At 38.7% G+C, this 15,077-nt stretch overlaps 5 non-coding genes across 5 annotated transcripts; all 5 read right to left on the bottom strand.

Moving 5' to 3' along the window:
* Nucleotides 1–293: 293 nt before the first annotated feature.
* On the bottom strand, nt 294–365 carry TRNAC-GCA (transfer RNA cysteine (anticodon GCA)). Its single transcript has one exon. It is a non-coding gene; the product is annotated as a tRNA-Cys (tRNA).
* A 7,477-nt stretch (nt 366–7,842) lies between these two features.
* Nucleotides 7,843–7,914, bottom strand: TRNAC-GCA (transfer RNA cysteine (anticodon GCA)). The gene has a single exon. It is a non-coding gene; the product is annotated as a tRNA-Cys (tRNA).
* A 3,818-nt stretch (nt 7,915–11,732) lies between these two features.
* Nucleotides 11,733–11,804, bottom strand: TRNAC-GCA (transfer RNA cysteine (anticodon GCA)). Its single transcript has one exon. It is a non-coding gene; the product is annotated as a tRNA-Cys (tRNA).
* A 2,053-nt stretch (nt 11,805–13,857) lies between these two features.
* Nucleotides 13,858–13,929, bottom strand: TRNAC-GCA (transfer RNA cysteine (anticodon GCA)). Its single transcript has one exon. It is a non-coding gene; the product is annotated as a tRNA-Cys (tRNA).
* A 1,011-nt stretch (nt 13,930–14,940) lies between these two features.
* On the bottom strand, nt 14,941–15,012 carry TRNAC-GCA (transfer RNA cysteine (anticodon GCA)). The gene has a single exon. It is a non-coding gene; the product is annotated as a tRNA-Cys (tRNA).
* Nucleotides 15,013–15,077: the final 65 nt, after the last annotated feature.

Raw genomic sequence — 15,077 nt, 5'->3', positions numbered from 1 at the left:
GGGGGGGGGAAAGTAGACAGGCGATTAGCCTATAGGTGCCATAACCACATGAAAAATAAATCACAATTATTGAGGGAAAATTACAAAACACAATTCATAACACAAGATTTAGAAAATTGTACAATTTTTAATTCACAGTATACAAAAATTAATATATAGTGCCAGTTAAAAACAATATAAAAATGTACTTAGAAATGTACATGGGTACAAAGAAATAAATTAAAAACACATGAACACAAGTTGTCCAATTGATGAAAAATCCCAATTACAAACAACAGAATCAAAATAGGGTGAGGGGATACCCGGATTTGAACCAGGGACCTCTTGATCTGCAGTCAAATGCTCTACCACTGAGCTATATCCCCAGCTTTTCAGTAAAATCAGAATGACAAAATATCAGTACATCATGAAAGAGTGTGAGGATCATACTAAGTTGTGCCAGAAAGTACAACCTTGAAACTGTGGAACAGGAGAAGTAGTCCTTAATATTATTTATTAAAGGAAAACTGGATCATTTAAAAAACAGATTTATTTGTTTCATTGTTATTTTATTTGAATAGGCAGTGGTACATAGGAAGATGGCGGCCGCTCACTAGTGGTCGAGCAGTGCTGCAGTGAGGACGTGCTTTCTGAATGGAGCACAAGTGCGCTGAATACTAACGCGCTAGGAGCCGCTGGCAGCCGCTGGCAGCCGCTTGCTATCTGACCGGGAGCAACGAGCAAAGTGAAAATGATGGGAGTCACCGATGTGTCGTCTCAGTGCTGATGCTGACTCCGACGATATCTGGACTATATCGGGAGATGCATAAATTTTTGGATACTAGGGCGATTTTCTAAAGGAAGCCCTGGATTGATGCAGCCTGCACTTACATGCTGTGTTTGCCGTGGGTCCGCGAAAAATATCTTGTGGGACCTGCGGGACTTGGTAGACGTCCTCTTTGCTGCCTTCTCTGGAGGCAAGCGGCTGACCACTGTTGGGAGGCGGAACGAGGAGAGGAGGAGGTGCCGACTGCATTCTGGGCTGAGGGGCATGGTGGGCATCGAGAGCAGCGGCAGCAATCTGAAACAGGCAAGGAAAGCCACTACATTGAAAATATTGCTGAAGAAACGCTCCCAGCAAAGTTTTATGGCCCCAAAAATAAATCCTGTGGACAAGTCCCTCGGCGCTAGGAGAAAGCAAAAAGAGAAGGATAAAGAGAAAATTACGGGGAGAGAGGAAAGCACCGAACCTGGGGAAATTCACACACCCCATGCTGATGAGCAAAGCAAGAAGAAACATTTACAGCAGCAGCAGCTGGAAGGAGTACGAACACGGCAAGTAACAACTTCAATTGCCGAACTTTTCTTGAAAGCGGGTAAGGAGAAAGGAGTGGTTGACAATCTAAATCCTGTTGAGAATAAAAATGTCAACGAGGAAGTACTAATAGGCACCCAGGAATATGTTCTGTCTAGCAAGACCACTAAACTCATTGGAGACCCCTCAGTATTTACAATTATAGCAAATGAGGGAGAGATGCAAAAAGTGGGTGAAAAGATAAATCCTAATATGCTAGACCAGGAGGATGTAAACTTAAAAGATACACAGCAAGTTGGTAATGAACCACTCCATATCAAGGATAAAAGTTTAATTCTAACTGATTCAGCTGAGAAAAACTCAGAAGCCTCACTTGCTAGATCTAATCAGGAAAAAAAGGGAAACATTGGTGATACAGACACTCTAATAATTGGAGAACAAAATGGAGAACAGAATGGGGATGTAAAGGAAAGTTCCCCAAGCGAGGCTTTCTATTCCGCATCTGATGGCCAAGAATGGTCTGAGGATGAAGAGGGTGGCTCCTCTTACATAGACTCGGAAAGTGACCCTGAACTAGAGCAACCGGCAACAGCGCAGAAAATGTCAGATAACAAAAAGGCGCTGACCTGGGATCAGCCTCTCGATAGTTCATTGCAAGATGGGTTCGCCGTGGAATCAGCACAAATGACACTCCTAGAGAGAATAGTCCAAGAGATTATCGCTCACAGGGAGGAAACCCGCAGGGAAAGTCAGAAAGCCCATACTGCCATGAAAAAAATGCAGGGGGTAGTTAGAAAACTATCCAAAGTTTGCACCACTACGGGTGATAGAGTGGCAAATTTAGAAGACAGGATTGTGTCTACTGAGACAGAGGTGGCAGCTGCGGTTTCTAAAGTTGGCTCATATGATGCGCAGATGACTGATATCCATTGGAAACTAGAACAAATGGAAAATAGATTACGCAGAAATAACCTACGCGTACTTGGAATTCCGGAGGGAAATGAGGGGTCTGACATTAAGGCTTACATAATCAAGTTATTCACCCAGGCTTTTCCCGAACTAAATGGATGGAACTGGCCCACAGAAGTTCAAAGAGTCCATCGTATACCTTTTAACATTAAAAAAAATACGAAGGAGGGGGCCTATCCAAGAGCAGTATTGATTTACATTGGGAACTTTGTCCTACGGCAAGCTATTTCAGACCTTGCAAGACCAAATACAAAAAGAAATGCCGAAGGAATATCCTTCTTTGTTAGGCCAGACTGTTGCCACACTACTGTGGAAAGACGATGGAGGCTAAGAGGGATGATTAAGCCCTGTCAGGAAAAGAATTTGCAGGCCTTTCTGGTAAATCCTGCACAGTTGAAGATAGTAAATAAGGGCAAAACTTTATTTTTCTCTTCAGAGATCAAAGTTCAAGAATATTTGGACTCTATATGATTATGATTATTATTGTCAATGTATGGATATTTAATGCAGGAATGAGTAGGTGTAATCAGTAGCCGCGCAGGGATGTGAAATACTGATAGTTTGGTTATTTCTTCTTTTTTTCTTTTTTTTTTCTTATAGTAAGTAGATTTGCTTTGGGCTCCACGAATTTTGCACTAAGTTGTTATTGAAGTTAGCGTCCTCACTGGAATCACTGTATTCCATCACCAACGCAGACTAGTTCTGTGTGCCTCACGAAGAGGGGAGAGTAGGTGGGGCAAGGGCTCAGGAGGAAGGGGAGGAGGTAGGGATGTGGAGTGGGATTGGGTGGTGGAAGGGTGGAAAAAGGAGAAAAAAGGAAAGTGGTACAATTTTGGACAAAGATTTGATGAGAAGGACAACAACATGAGGAAGGATTTAAGTGATGAGATATATAAACAATCAAATGGCGAGCATTAGAATATGCACCATTAATGCGGGAGGCCTGAATGACTGGAGGAAAAGGCAGAGATTGGCATTCTTAGTAAGGCACGAAAGAATTGATATCATCTGTATACAAGAAACCCATCTCCCATGGTCTAAGCGCAATCTGCTTTCCCTGGGCGGCTTTGAGTTAGTAGCCTGTTCTACACAGACGTCTTCAATCCGAGGTGTAGCTATACTGACTCGAGGTTCCCTAGGTAAAGCAAGGAAGGTGAAGGCCGATGGTAATGGGAGATGGGTAATTGTCGACTTGGACCTCGGTTTTACGTTATGTGTGACATATGGTTCGAATCAGGATGAGCCCGAAATATTTGACTTTTTAGAAACCGAATTGGTGGGATGGGCTACACCGTTAATTATAGCCGGGGATTTTAATATTTCGGCTGACTGGGTCGGGCCAGAATCATATGTAGGTCGGAAACCTATGGTCTATCAATCAATTCGATCTCTTTTGAGCTCTCATGGGATGGTTGATGTATGGGGGGTCAAAAACCCCTTGGACTCAGGATACACATACTTTTCTAATCCTGCCCAAAAATACTCGAAATTAGACTACTTCTTGATCTCGTCCTCTGAATTGTCGAAAGTTGACATACTTAAACTTCCTAAAGTGGTGTCTGACCATAACCCATTGATTCTATCTTATAATATAGGTCAGAGGGAAAGAAAAAGTAACTCTTGGTCTTTTGAGAAAAAGCTCCTTAGTGATAATAGATTTATAGATCATCTGAAAAAATGGGTCCCTCAATTCTTTGCGGAAAATAGGTACAGTGCGTCTAGAAACACAGTTTGGGAAACTTTTAAGGCAGCATTGAGGGGTGAAACTATTAGTTGCTCAGCAAAACTAAGAAAGGAGGATAGAAATAAGATTGAGGGTTTGATGAAAGATTTAGTCAAAGCAGAAGAGCAACATATGATGGATATAATCAAAAGAGATAATACCACTGTAAGTCAGGAAGCTATATTGACAATTAAAGCCACACTCCAGAAATAGGTAACTATAAAAGCCACAGGAGATTAGCAGTCAAATAGGGTTAAAAAATATGAGACCGGTGAACAGGCAGGGAGAGCGCTTGCCCTCAGGCTGAGGCAGGAAAAAGCAAGAAATACTATTGTTTGTATAAAAGAGGATGAAATCAGGCATACAGAAAGCAAGGACATTTTAAGAGTATTCGAGAAATTTTATCAGCATTTATATGAGCAGGAAGAACCTACTAAAAAACCAGGGGAAGGAATACAAGATAGGGGCCCACTCTTAGAGGAGTCAGTTAAAAAAAAATTGGATGAGGAAATTACATCATTAGAAGTAACAGCTGCTTTGCGGGAATTGGCCTCAGGTAAAGCATCAGGCCCTGATGGGATACCTCTAGAAGTCTATAAAACAGTAGAAACTGAAATCACTCCGCTTCTGGTAGATTTCTTTAATGGGGTTATGTGTACAGGATTAACACCCGCCTCTTGGAAAGAAACAAATATAGCAATCTTCCATAAAAAGGGGAAACCAGCGGAAAAGGCAGGGTCCTACCGACCCATTTCATTAATAAACTCTGATACCAAGCTGTATTCTAAAATTCTGGCAAAGAGGTTGGGCAGGGTCATCGGCGGACTTGTTTCTCCATGGCAGCATGGGTTTGTCCCAGGTCGGGGTACAACGGATCATACTTGTAGGGCAATATCCCTGTTTGATGCCCAGGCTGCCGTGGGGGGGGATGTCGCTATGATCCTGCTCGACGCAGAGAAGGCTTTTGACCGCGTGGATTGGAACTTTCTCTGGACTATTTTAGAAGCGAGGGGGGTTTGGTCCGAATATTATAGGGGCTCTTAAAGCCATGTATGTAGAACCGACAGCAAAGGTGACAGCAATGGGCGAAAAATCCGGGGTTATACATATAAAGAGAGGAACTCGACAGGGTTGTCCCTGCTCCCCCATTCTGTTTGCGTTGTATATTGACCCCCTCATACAGTGTATCCTTGATTGTCCAGAGATAATTCCAGTGACATGTAATGGTTATCCAAGTAAAATACTAGCCTACGCTGATGACCTTGCAGTTTTAACAAATAATCCACAACAAACCCTTCCTATTCTGATTCAGATGGCTAAACTATTTGGGGAAGAGTCAGGTTATCTTCTAAATGAAACAAAAACGCAGGTTATCTGCTCCAAAAATATAGTCAAAACTGACTACAGATTCGTTGACTCTGCCATCTATTTAGGGGTGAAAATTAATGCTACTGTTGAGAAAATTGTAAGCGAGAACTATCTACCACTTATTAGGGACATTGAGAAGGAATTAAAAAGAATAGATGTACTACACCTCTCACTAATAGGAAGGGTGAATGCAGTTAAAATGTCAATGTTTCCTAGAGTTCTCTACTTATTTCGGGCCATCCCTTTAGTAATAGAGGACAGGATCATGAAAGAACTTGAATCTATGTTTATCAGATTTGTGTGCCAATATGGCAGGGTAAGGCGATCTACAAACTTAATGTCACTGCCCAGAGAAAGGGGGGGGTGGGATTGCCGAATTTAAAGCTATATCACTGGGCCTGCCTGTTAACTCAAATGACTATTCTATTTCAATCTATATCTGTACCTGATACAACACCTGGGTTTGTGGATCAACAATGCCCACAACAGATATATAGGATGTTACTGGGTGAAAAGGCCATACATTTATTCCAGTGTGAATTGGAACGAAGCTTTTATAAAAAAACAGGATTGAAGACATTGTTTGGCGCATGGCAGGTTTGGAAAGCAATCATGAAAATGTTTAGTATCCCGAAAGTTAATTCCTATTTGCAACTGTATAATTCATCTCTTTTTCCTCAACTAAAAAATAATAGTAATTTGCTGATGTGGAAAAGGTTGGGGGTTGTAGCCTTGGGAGATGTGATGGAGGAAGGTGAAATCAGGGAGTTCGGAACTCTCCAGGAAAGATTTGGTATCCCAGATAGTCAATGGCTGGTATATGGTCAAGTTACTAGGGCAATTAAGGCAGTCAGGCCACGGATCTCACGTACAGCAGATTTCCCAATGATTGAGTTATTACATAGGGGCTGTAGGAAGATTAAGATTTTATATAATTGTTTTTTGGATCAAATCCCGGATGATATCGAGAAGGTCGAATCTAAATGGGCGACAAAATTAGGAGATTCTGATGTCGATTTGGATCTTTCTCTCGTATTAAATAAAAAAATATTTCGGGCATCAAATCTTCATGCGCAACACTACAAGACTGTTTTTAACCTTTACCATACACCTGCGAAGATATTTTCCTGGGGTCTGAGTGAAAATGATAACTGCCCCAGATGTAACGAAAGTCAGGCTGATATTATACATATGTTTTCTTCCTGCAAACAGTTGGATAATGTTAAAAAAGAAATAATGAAGTTTATGGAGGGGCTGCTAGGTCAGTCCATCGACCTATCCCCTACCTTAATTTTACTAGGTACAGACTCCAAGTTGGGTCTAGGTGAGGTTGAAAGAGATTTAATGTTTTTATCTGTTGCTGTACTCAGAATTTTAATTTCTGCGGCCTGGAAAGATACGAATCCTCCATCCTTCCAGATGTGGCTTTCAAGATTTCTAGGAATCCACAACATAGAATCCTGTCTATATGAATATAAAGGCAAGGGGCAGCGTAACAAGGGTATGCGTTTGTGGGCTCCTGTAACTAATTGGAGAATAGATAGAATTGGATAAACAAAATAAAATAAAAAAATAAAAAAAACTGTTCCTCTCTAGTTAACTGAAACTGAATTTTATCCCTATTTATATATTTACTCATCTCGCTCCCACTATATATTTACTCTTTTCGCTCCTGCTAACAAGCCTAATTCAAAATGTATGTAAATATATCAATTGTATATCAATTTTCATCATGTATGTATTAATTTTCGAAACGTGTCCTTATATGTACTATCTTTCTTAAAAAAAAAAAAAAAAAAAAAAAGTTCTTTTATTTGAATAGGCAGTGGTACATAGGACCAATGCCTCTACATACACTGATTGTTTTGAAACATTCTTAAAGGGGAAGAGGTTTTTACGGGACACCTTATCATTTGAGGATTGGTTACCACAATCACGGAGATGATGATGAAGTATGATTGTTTTGGGCCAAATTATGGTGGAAAAACATTTCTACGTACCACTACAATTCGGTATTTGGAAGGTACACCCAAACACCCCTTTCGAATACCTTCCATTTAATACATCAGAAAAAGCCATTTTGCGTTTGCAAATGGCCTGATTCTTCAGACCAGCCTTCTTGCAACTGCAATGATAGTTCGTACATCTTGCACGTAGGCAGAGCTTTTAAGGAGAAATTAAATAGTTCCTACGATGCACAAAAATGAAGTGCTTCAAACAAACACATACTTTGCATGCACAGAGAAGAGGTGGAATATATGTAAGACTGAAGACACAGGTGAAATGAGAAATAGATTGACTGCTTCGCTGCCAAGTTTTATACGCCATTTCTTCAGCGCAATACAAGAAAGCACCAAACAGTATAAAGAAGTTGTCAATTGGTTTCATAGTCCATTCCCTTTGTTTAGTGCTGTGAAAGGAAGAGCCGAATTCCAAAATTGATCAATGATGTTTCAGAAATTACAAACAATAGAATCAAAATAGGGTGAGAGGACACCCGGATTTGAACCAGGGCCCTCTTGATCTGCAGTCAAATGCTCTACCACTGAGCTATATCCCCAGCTTTTCAGTAAAATCAGAATGATAAAATATGGTGTACAACCTTTATAACGCAACTTTTACAACGCACTACCATTACAACGAAACTTTTACAACGCAAATACTATTACAACGCATGTATTTACAACGCATGTTTTTACAACGCAGGTACCTTTACAACGCATACCATTACAACGTAAGTATTGGTAAGTATATAATTATATTTAAAATTTTATATGTTTGGTTTTTTTTAAAGGGGTATTTTTAGGGTTCAGGGTCAGTTTTCGGTTTTTGGGTAAAGGGGTATTTTTAGGGTTCAGGGTCAGTTTTCGGTTTTTGGGTAAAGGGGTATTTTTAGGGTTCAGGGTCAGTTTTCGGTTTTTGGGGTACAGGGGTACAGGGTAAAAATAAAGTAAAATTAAATTTAAATTAAATTAATTAAATTAAATTAAATTAAATTAAATTACATTACATTAAATTATATTAATTTCAATTAATTTACAATTAAAAAATTAATATATACTTACCAATACTTACGTTGTAATGGAATGCGTTGTAAAGGTACCTGCGTTGTAAAAACATGCGTTGTAAATACATGCGTTGTAATAGTATTTGCGTTGTAAAAATTTCGTTGTAACGGTATGCGTTGCAAAAGTATGCGTTGTAACGTCATATATCCATAAAATATCAGTACATCATGAAAGAGTGTGAGGATCATACTAAGTTGTGCCAGAAAGTACAACCTTGAAACTGTAGAACAGGAGAAGTAGTCCTTAATATTATTTATTGAAAGGAAAACTGGATCATTTAAAAAACAGATTTATTTGTTCCATTGTTATTTTATTTGAATAGGCAGTGGTACATAGGACCAATGCCTCTACATACAATGATTGTTTTGAAACATTCTTAAAGGGGAAGAGGTTTTTACGGGACACCTTATCATTTGAGGATTGGTTACCACAATCACGGAGATGGTGATGAAGTATGATTGTTTTGGGCCAAATTATGGTGGAAAAACATTTCTACGTACCACTACAATTCGGTATTTGGAAGGTACACCCAAACACCCCTTTCGAATACCTACCATTTAATACATCAGAAAAAGCCATTTTGCGTTTGCAAATGGCCTGATTCTTCAGACCAGCCTTCTTGCAACTGCAATGATAGTTCGTACATCTTGCACGTAGGCAGAGCTTTTAAGGAGAAATTAAATAGTTCCTACGTTGCACAAAAAGGAAGTGCTTCAAACAAACACCTACTTTGCATGCACAGAGAAGAGGTGGAATATATGTAAGACTGAAGACACAGGTGAAATGAGAAATAGATTGACTGCTTCGCTGCCAAGTTTTATACGCCATTTCTTCAGTGCAATACAAGAAAGCACCAAACAGTATAACAAAGTTGTCAATTGGTGTCATAGTCCATTCCCTTTGTTTAGTGCTGTGAAAGGAAGAGCCGAATTCCAAAATTGATCAATGATGTTTCAGAAATTTCCCAAAGGGAATAACAAGCTGAGTGTTAAAAACTGCATTTACTCACAGGTTTTGCGCAGGAAACACTGAAATGCTATTAAAGTGCAATATCCAAGGGAACACTGACTCTGTCAAAGATGATCCAAATGGAATTCATGAAAAGTCCCAATTAGAAACAACAGAATCAAAATAGGGTGAGGGGACACCCGGATTTGAACCAGGAACCTCTTAATCTGCAGTCAAATGCTCTAACACTGTGCTATATCCCCAGCTTTTCAGTAAAATCAGAATGACAAAATATCAGTACATCATGAAAGAGTGTGAGGATCATACTAAGTTGTGCCAGAAAGTACAACCTTGAAACTTTGGAACAGGAGAAGTAGTCCTTAATATTATTTATTAAAAGGAAAACTGGATCATTTAAAAAACAGATTTATTTGTTTCATTGTTACTTTATTTGAATAGGCCGTGGTACATAGGACCAATGCCTCTACATACAATGATTGTTTTGAAACATTCTTAAAGGGGAAGAGGTTTTTACGGGACACCTTATCATTTGAGGATTGGTTACCACAATCACTGACACGGTGATGAAGTATGATTGTTTTGGGCCAAATTATGGTGGAAAAACATTTCTATGTACCACTACAATTCGGTATTAGAAAGGTACAGACAAACACCCCTTTCGAATACCTTCTATTTAATACATCAGAAAAAGCCATTTTGCATTTGCAAATGGCCTGATTCTTCAGACCAGCCTTCTTGCAACTACAATGATAGTTCATACACATCTTGCACGTAGGCAGAGCTTTTAAGGAGAAATTAAATAGTTACTACGTTGCACAAAAATGAAGTGCTTCAAACAAACACATACTTTGCATGCACAGAGAAGAGGTGGAATATATGTAAGACTGAAGACACAGGTGAAATGAGAAATAGTTGACTGCTTCGCTGCCAAGTTGTATACCCCATTTCTTCAGTGCAATACAAGAAAGCACCAAACAGTATACCAAAGTTGTCAATTGGTTTCATAGTCCATTCCCTTTGTTTAGTGCTGTGAAAGGAAGAGCCGAAATTTCAAAATTGATCAATGATGTTTCAGAAATTTCCCAAAGGGAATAACAAGCAGAGTGTTAAAAACTGCATTTACTCACAGGTTTTGAGCAGGAAACACTGAAATGCTATTAAAGTGCAATATCCAAGGGAACACTGACTCTGTTAAAGATTATCCAAGTGGAATTGATGAAAAATCCCAATTACAAACAACAGAATCAAAATAGGGTGAGGGGACACCCGGTTTCGAACCAGGGACCTCTTGATCTGCAGTCAAATGCTCTACCAATGAGCTATATCCCCTGCTTTGCAGTAAAATCAGAATGACAAAATATCAGTACATCATGAAAGAGTGTGAGGATCATACTAAGTTGTGCCAGAAAGTACAACCTTGAAACTGTGGAACAGGAGAAGTAGTCCTTAATTTTATTTATTAAAGGAAAACTGGATCATTTAAAAAACAGATTTATTTGTTTCATTGTTATTTTATTTGAATAGGCAGTGGTACATAGAACCAATGCCTCTACATACAATGATTGTTTTGAAACATTCTTAAAGGGGAAGAGGTTTTTACGGGACACCTTATCATTTGAGGATTGGTTACCACAATCACGGAGATGATGATGAAGTATGATTGTTTTGGGCCAAATTATGGTGGAAAAACATTTCTACGTACCACTACAATTCGGTATTTGGAAGGTACACCCAAACACCCCTTTCGAATACCTTCCATTTAATACATCAGAAAAAGCCATTTTGCGTTTGCAAATGGCCTGATTCTTCAGACCAGCCTTCTTGCAACTGCAATGATAGTTCGTACATCTTGCACGTAGGCAGAGCTTTTAAGGAGAAATTAAATAGTTCCTACGTTGCACAAAAATGAAGTGCTTCAAACAAACACATACTTTGCATGCACAGAGAAGAGGTGGAATATATGTAAGACTGAAGACACAGGTGAAATGAGAAATAGATTGAATGCTTAGCTGCCAAGTTTTATACGCCATTTCTTCAGTGCAATACAAGAAAGCACCAAACAGTATAACAAAGTTGTCAATTGGTTTCATAGTCCATTCCCTTTGTTTAGTGCTGTGAAAGGAAGAGCCGAATTCCAAAATTGATCAATGATGTTTCAGAAATTTCCCAAAGGGAATACCAAGCCGAGTGTTAAAAACTGCTTTTACTCACAGGTTTTGAGAAGCAAACACTGTAATGCTATTAAAGTGCAATATCCAAGGGAACACTGACTCTGTCAAAGATGATCCAAATAGAATTGATGAAAAGTCCCAATTACAAACAATAGAATTAAAATAGGGTGAGAGGACACCCGGATTTGAACCAGGGACCTCTTGATCTGCAGTCAAATGCTCTACCACTGAGCTATATCCCCAGCTTTTCAGTAAAATCAGAATGATAAAATATGGTATACAACCTTTATAACGCAACTTTTACAACGCACTACCATTACAATGAAACTTTTACAACGCAAATACTATTACAACGCATGTATTTACAACGCATGTTTTTACAACGCAGGTACCTTTACAACGCATACCATTACAACGTAAGTATTGGTAAGTATATAATTATATTTAAAATGTTATATGTTTTTTTTTTTTTAAAGGGGTATTTTTAGGGTTCAGGGTCAGTTTTGGGTTTTTGGGTAAAGGGGTATTTTTAGGGTTCAGGGTCAGTTTTAGGGTTTTTGGGTAAAGGGGTATTTTTAGGGTTCAGGGTCAGTTTTAGGTTTTTGGGTAAAGGGGTATTTTTAGGGTTCAGGGTCAGTTTTAGGTTTTTGGGTAAAGGGGTATTTTTAGGGTTCAGGGTCAGTTTTAGGTTTTTGGGTAAAGGGGTATTTTTAGGGTTCAGGGTCAGTTTTGGGTTTTTGGGTAAAGGGTTATTTTTAGGGTTCAGGGTCAGTTTGGGGTTTTTGGGTAAAGGGGTATTTTTAGGGTTCAGGGTCAGTTTTAGGTTTTTGGGTAAAGGGGTATTTTTAGGGTTCAGGGTCAGTTTTGAGTTTTGGGGCAAAGGGGTATTTTTAGGGTTCAGGTTCAGTTTGGGGTTGTTGGGTAAAGTGGTATTTTTAGGGTTCAGGGTCAGTTTGGGGTTTTTGGGTAAAGGGGGATTTTTAGGGTACAGGGTCAGTTTTGGGTTTTTGGGGTACAGGGGTACAGGGTAAAAATAAAGTAAAAATACATTTTATTTAAATTAATTAAATGAAATTAAATTAAATTAAATTACATTACATTAAATTATATTAATTTCAATTAATTTACAATTAAAAAATTAATATATACTTACCAATACTTACGTTGTAATGGTATGCGTTGTAAAGGTACCTGCGTTGTAAATACATGCGTTGTAAATACATGCGTTGTAATAGTATTTGCGTTGTAAAAATTTCGTTGTAACAGTATGCGTTGTAAAAGTATGCGTTGTAACGTCATACATCCATAAAATATCAGTACATCATGAAAGAGAGTGAGGATCATACTAAGTTGTGCCAGAAAGTACAACCTTGAAACTGTGGAACAGGAGAAGTAGTCCTTAATATTATTTATTAAAAGGAAAACTGGATCATTTAAAAAACAGATTTATTTGTTCCATTGTTATTTTATTTGAATAGGCAGTGGTACATAGGACCAATGCCTCTACATACAATGATTGTTTTGAAACATTCTTAAAGGGGAAGAGGTTTTTACGGGACACCTTATCATTTGAGGATTGGTTACCACAATCACGGAGATGGTGATGAAGTATGATTGTTTTGGGCCAAATTATGGTGGAAAAACATTTCTACGTACCACTACAATTCGGTATTTGGAAGGTACACCCAAACACCCCTTTCGAATACCTTCCATTTAATACATCAGAAAAAGCCATTTTGCGTTTGCAAATGGCCTGATTCTTCAGACCAGCCTTCTTGCAACTGCAATGATAGTTCGTACATCTTGCACGTAGGCAGAGCTTTTAAGAAGAAATTAAATAGTTCCTACGTTGCACAAAAATGAAGTGCTTCAAACAAACACATACTTTGCATGCACAGAGAAGAGGTGGAATATATGTAAGACTGAAGACACAGGTGAAATGAGAAATAGATTGACTGCTTCGCTGCCAAGTTTTATACGCCATTTCTTCAGTGCAATACAATAAAGCACCAAACAGTATAACAAAGTTGTCAATTGGTTTCATAGTCCATTCCCTTTGTTTAGTGCTGTGAAAGGAAGAGCCGAATTCCAAAATTGATCAATGATGTTTCAGAAATTTCCCAAAGGGAATACCAAGCCGAGTGTTAAAAACTGCATTTACTCACAGGTTTTGAGAAGCAAACACTGTAATGCCATTAAAGTGTAATATCCAAGGGAACACTGACTCTGTCAAAGATGATCCAAATGGAATTGATGGAAAGTCCCAATTACAAACAACAGAATCAAAATAGGGTGAGGGGACACCAGGATTTGAACCAGGGACCTCTTGATCTGCAGTCAAATGCTCTACCACTGAGCTATATCCCCAGCTTTACAGTACAATCAGAATGACAAAATATCAGTACATCATGAAAGAGTGAGAGGATCATACTAAGTTGTTCCGGAAAGTACAACCTTGAAACTGTGGAACAGGAGAAGTAGTCCTTAATATTATTTATTAAAGGAAACCTGGATCATTTAAAAAACAGTTTATTTGTTTCATTGTTATTTTATTTGAATAGGCAGTGGTACATAGGACCAATGCCTCTACATACAATGATTGTTTTGAAACATTCTTAAAGGGGAAGAGGTTTTTACGGGACACCTTATCATTTGAGGATTGGTTACCACAATCACGGAGATGGTGATGAAGTATGATTGTTTTGGGCCAAATTATGGTGGAAAAACATTTCTACGTACCACTACAATTCGGTATTTGGAAGGTACACCCAAACACCCCTTTCGAATACCTTCTATTTAATACATCAGAAAAAGCCATTTTGCGTTTGCAAATGGCCTGATTCTTCAGACCAGCCTTCTTGCAACTGCAATGATAGTTCATACATCCTGCACGTAGGCAGAGCTTTTAAGGAGAAATTAAATAGTTCCTACGTTGCACAAAAATGAAGTGCTTCAAACAAACACCTACTTTGCATGCACAGAGAAGAGGTGGAATACATGTAAGACTGAAGACACAGGTGAAATGAGAAATAGATGGACTGCTTCGCTGCCAAGTTTTATACGCCATTTCTTCAGTGCAATACAAGAAAGCACCAAACAGTATAACAAAGTTGTCAATTGGTTTCATAGTCCATTCCCTTTGTTTAGTGCTGTGAAAGGAAGAGCCGAATTCCAAAATTGATCAATGATGTTTCAGAAATTTCCCAAAGGGAATAACAAGCTGAGTGTTAAAAACTGCATTTACTCACAGGTTTTGCGCAGGAAACACTGAAATGCTATTAAAGTGCAATATCCAAGGGAACACTGACTCTGTCAAAGATGATCCAAATGGAATTCATGAAAAGTCCCAATTAGAAACAACAGAATCAAAATAGGTTGAGGGGACACCCGGATTTGAACCAGGAACCTCTTGATCTGCAGTCAAATGCTCTACCACTGAGCTATATCCCCAGCTTTTCAGTAAAATCAGAATGACAAAATATCAGTACATCATGAAAGAGTGTGAGGATCATACT

The sequence above is a fragment of the Lissotriton helveticus genome, chromosome 1_2 (assembly GCF_964261635.1).
Source record: "Lissotriton helveticus chromosome 1_2, aLisHel1.1, whole genome shotgun sequence".
Classification (NCBI taxonomy): domain Eukaryota; kingdom Metazoa; phylum Chordata; class Amphibia; order Caudata; family Salamandridae; genus Lissotriton; species Lissotriton helveticus.
This window is presented reverse-complemented; position numbering and strand designations above follow the sequence as displayed.